A 5,604-nucleotide genomic window follows, 5' to 3' on the forward strand; every position below is an offset into this window, starting at 1 on the left:
GAAGACAACAGACAGTCAGAACGACAGACAGTTTGAGGAAACACCTTGGCTTTAGTTTGATAAAATTAATAGGGAATAAGTGACAGCAAAATAACAACACGTTGCCTTTATTTGGCTATCTGGGTAACCGTTCTCTATGGATTATGCATCCTAAAATAAATTGCTTCTCAGAAAGATTGTTTGAATAGTATAATATTTAACGATGCTTCCGTTATAGTCGTCCATCTCACCGATCATGTATCCGTTGTATATCATGTAGGAGTGTTCCCGATTGGTGTTTATCGCGGCGTTTATCGTCGCATCTGCGGGCAATCCAAATTTCGAAAATGATCTTGACCAATTGGTATCCAACGAGAAGCTCGGATAATTCACTTTGTAAATAGCATTATTCACGAATAATTTTATATCGCCGGACGGAGTTCGATACGAGGCTGAAATGCGCGTATAATTCGGAGGTAGAAATTTCAAATAAGTAGAAAGTGCCAGTGGTTGGTTATATTTTTTATCGTCCAGTCTCACCAACCATATGTATTTTTCGCTCGCGATATATATTCGTTTCCTCAACAGTAATATCGCATTGATGCGTTTTATTTTGCACAGATCGTTTGGAATATTCTTTGGTGGTACTGGAAATTTCGGGGAAGATGTCGGTTTATGTGGTGACTTGTTGGTAGTCGAGTTACCGTAGAGATTTTGAATATTGAGAATATCCTCGTCACTTAGTTTAATAGGATAAGAATAATCAGTTGTGTAGGCGTACATGATGGATTCTGTGTGTGGATCGTGTTGCAATCCTAATGGTATATCCACACAAATTTGCTTAAGCGCATAAGCATATACATAAGAAAATTAATTGGTCTACAAGCACTTACATAAGAAAATAGACCAATCGAATTCCTTATGCATATACCAATCGCGGTTTACGCATCTGATCTAAGGTTTCGTTGCTCACCTCACCGGTAATTGGTAATTTATAATATTCTTGAAAAAGGCTGATAGAGTCTTGGAGAATTCTTTGTTCGCCAATAGTTTCAAACGATTGCATCTTCTCATTGAGATATCCATATTTCTGTAGATAATTAATCGCGAATTCGGTGTTTTTCCTGACGATTTGTTCGTTTTTGTTTGCAAGGGCACAGCGAATAGCGACGACGGAGATCGCGATCGCGACTACGAGATGGGCGCGCATTCCTCGAGATGTTGCGAGATCTGTGTGTTTACTTCAAATGGCGAGACGCAATTTATCGACGCGGCATTTTATTCGTTTGCTGTTCCCTCCTTGGCATGTTCAAGAAAACACAATTTGGACGGGTATTCTCGTAGCTGAAACTTGATTACATTTTTTATGCAAAATACAATTATATGAATTGTGAAATATTAATTATGAAACGAGAGAATTATGTCATATGTATTTATAAATGAAACAACGGAAAATGAAATAAGTGCATCCTCACATTATCTATATTCTCATAGTTATCATACGGTTTCAACACAGTGGAAACCGTACGGATGCAAGCGCACAGTGGAAACCGTAGGGATTCAAGCGCATTATCGCAATATTTATAGTTTCGTATCTTACGGATTCGAGTATATCATCGCAATTTTTATGCCTATGTGAAAAAAATACATTACTTACATTTTTTTCCGGTTGAAAGTAGATATCGCATTTCTCTTATGATTCGACGTTTGTCTGTAATTTTCCGGTTGGAAACGGAATTCGAACGTACTGCAACATATATATAGTGGGTGTTGTCGTGGATGACATCAGAGTTCCAACGTTTTTTCAAGGAGCGTGTGCATGTATATTTATATAATGGAACAGTTAACGAATATTGCAAACGTAGTTAATTCAATCAACAATCAAGAAATGTGTAGCTTAGCCGCGAATACCGATTCGTTAGCAAAAGTTATCGTAAAGATTAACGAGGGTATCGATAAAATTAGAACGAATTTACCGAGTTTTATGTCGGCAGAAATAACGTTCGATAGTAATGACAAAACGCTCGCAGTATTGTAAGCATATATAAAACGTATCGGTTTTTTGTATTAGTGTTTCTTTTAGTAATTTTTACTTTTGGTTTTTTTGTTATTCGATAGAAATCGTGTACAAAATCAATTGCGTAGCATTGATCGCTACGTTAATGTGATCCTAAATGACATGCTTCGCATCAATGGACAAATACAAACATCTATTAGAAGGTTTTCTAACGGAACGAGCAATATAGACGATGACGTATCTCAACATCTCTCACAGGCACGAGGAACAATCTAAACCTCAAGATCTGCTACGTGTTTATTTACATAGGAGTAAAAAAAGTATGAGAAAATAATTTTAAGGAAATAATTTTATAAGAAATAGTATTGTATAAAAATATAATTGTGTACGCGCGGTGAATATTCGGATCTACGTAGAGCGTACGTTCGGAGATGCCGAAGAGGACGATGTTAAAGATATGTAGAGATAGAAATTATATTTAATAGATCATTATAAAATAGAGAACATATTATTAAAAAATACCTTAATATTTGTCCACTTCTCTCTCGTACAGGGTACCGTTTCTTCGGTATCTATCGAACACCCTGCGATACTCTAGGAACGTGGATACACACTCCGCGCACTGTGAGGCTGGTCGTGTCGTTATTAGCCTACGATCACACCTGCTACACGCTGAATGTACCGCGTGTAGCGCAGTCACTACGGAGTGGTATGTCGTCCTTAGTTGATACCACAGGCGCCCTCGTCCCTGTAGTTGTCCGTAACATGTTCTGCACAGTCGTGTGCGCGGCACAAAGTTGAACACATACGTAATTGTGTCCGATCGCGCGCACACCGCTCTAAGCAAATCCCCGTATTCCTCGGGGTGATTTTCACGTACATCGTCCCACATTTCAAACTCTGGCAGTTTCATGGTTATTTTGTTTTTCCTTCTATTCGAACTGCCTAAGATCGCGTACTGACCGCATCTCGCGGGACCAGCGAGGATTTCTACGATTTTACCTCTTTATCAGCGGAAAAGAAATGTATAGAATCATTCTCGCGTTGTCATAGAAACGCATTGGCTACGCAGGACTCTTTGACATACGCAGTATTAGGAATACATGTGGAGCAAAGAGGTTTGACGAGGATATCGCGAATTCTTTATCGGCGTGAAAGCGCGTATCATCATCGTCCTCGCGTTGTTGTAGGAACCTAGGATCACTTTGATACATATATTAGTATTGGGAGCGCATGTCTAGCAAAGATTTTTTATCGCGAATCCTCATCCGGTCGTACGCCAACGAACTCGCGTTATGTGTATCGTTTCGTTCCGTCCACCAGTCGTGTAGTTTGTAGACGTTTTCCACTGCGCAGTGCTTGGTGTGGCGCTTACATCGAAACAACCGAACGGCGTTGAGAGTCTCCAGACGACCAATATTTTCGTAATCAGCGTCTATCATTTCGATCGTCGCGTTAGTATCGCGAACAGCGTTACCAACGAGCTCTTCTAATTAGCATTTTTTCTCCGTTCCCTTTACGTAGATCAGCCTAGATGTTTCACTCGTCAAACAGTTGCAAACGGCGCGCCGAATGATATTTCGAGCACGGTCGTACTCCACATCTCCGTCCTTCCAATCGAGACCGTGATGATTCGCGGTCAACCAGCATATTTGAGATTTTTCGGTTTTCGTTAGAAGATCCCAAGCCAGTGGCGCGGTGAATACACGATGCGTCAACGTTTGTCCGTCTCGGCTACTGCACGGCTACTTCCTTCACCAGGAATTTATCGCGAACGGTGAATCCTTGAACGTCGACGAAAACGGGCGTGTACGACATCGCGACGAAAGCTATGTTGGTACTGATTGTACAATCGTTGTTCTCGGCGAGATCTTATATATCGCTCCTCGCGCCATTTTATTTTCCCCTCCCACATCTCTTTGTTACTACGCAATACTTATTCTCCACAATTACGTTACACAATTTTCCGCAGGATATTAGTCAAGGGGCTGTACTCGATGATCCGGTCGTGAATAATCAGACAGTACGCCGTTGTGTTCGCTGGAACGTTTTCCTTGCATTCGAATTCTATACGAATGTTTACTGTGGCGCTCTTTATCGCCTCGTTTTGACGAGAGCAATCGATCACCACGAATGGAGCATAATTCATAAAATCTATTGCGTTTAGGTAGGCTTCGTCAACGTCGCGTCCGTAATATACTTTTTGAAATTTCGCATACATGTCGTACAGTACGGCAATTTTATATTAGCTCATATCTAAATTCATGTCATTGTAGGGATAGAAATCCGAATTCAGGTATAGTTTTACATTAGTGAGATTGCAATTGTTGAATACAGATACGTTTTTCGTAAGGACGTTTCTTCTCTCGGTCTGTAGAGCGAAGATAACGTATCGCGGTTTTTCCACTTGCACCGCTGTCTTGACAGCCCACGAGTGTTTAGTAGTACTCTGCAATAGAGGAAATTCATACAGGTCCCACAAACGAAATCCAATGCTCAGAAATCGCTCGCTCTTTAGCGTTCGTAAAAGCGATAATTTGTTAACGTCGTTCAACATCAGGTGAGACATTCGCCATTGAATTTTAGATAGAACGACTTTAGGCTCTTTGGAATCTGCTTGCGCCACGATACAATTGTTGTCGTTGCGCGCGCGTATTAAGATAAGTTCGTGTCGCGCGTTTATCACTATGCGTTGGTAATCCTCGCAGAAACCTAAGAGCATTTTCAAAGGAACGGAAAGATTGAAGAAACCGTCCACGGAAACTAGCGGTGTGCCCCATCCCGCGTTCTGCAATATATCCTTATCCTTCGACATCAACGATACGTAACTCTTGATCGTGCTGGTTGTTCCCACGTTTCTGCTTCTATCGATCTCTACACCGTTTAACTCGTAACGAATTTCGTCGAACATAAAAGCGATTACTCGCCAGTTTCGACGTACGCTTGTCGTTCGATAATTTTCCCTCAACGTAGAGAACGCTCTCACACGGCAAAGTGTACAGGTCCTGTTGCTGAATGGGTATACGTATCTCGTCGCTGTATCCCAACGTCGCGTTGGCGTACGGATTGTACGTGTGAGTCTCGATCCTGACGATATGTTCGTCAAAAATTGGCTCACCTCTGATGTCGAGTATGTCAATTGTCATGATCGGTGTTTCTCACTATAAAACCCAAAGAGCGAAGAAATGCAACATTCGCTGTGCTCAGTCTACGCTGCTATTTTACCTCTCCTCCTTCTCCTCCTCCTCTCTTTGACGCAAACAAATTTGCTATATTTTTTTTCACTTGCGATTCACCGACAACGAGCATATATAATCATGTCTACGTTTTCTCACGTGTAATCTGATTGTTATCTCCTCTCCTCGAAAATTGATAGGACGACCGTCTTGATCCACCACTCGCAACGTAATATCCGTGATGCTCCGCGCGATAACCGGAAGGTAAATGATGTGCGTAGGCGTTTCCGATATTTTATATCCCGGAGGAACGTTCGGGGTGAACTCGTGTATCGCATGAACCGGCTTGTCGTTGCTGTACGCTCCCGCGGTGACGTTACATTCCACACGTATAACGTTGACGCTCATCCCACACAGCACACTTTATCCTGA

The sequence above is a fragment of the Monomorium pharaonis genome, chromosome 2, assembly GCF_013373865.1.
Source record: "Monomorium pharaonis isolate MP-MQ-018 chromosome 2, ASM1337386v2, whole genome shotgun sequence".
Taxonomy (NCBI): domain Eukaryota; kingdom Metazoa; phylum Arthropoda; class Insecta; order Hymenoptera; family Formicidae; genus Monomorium; species Monomorium pharaonis.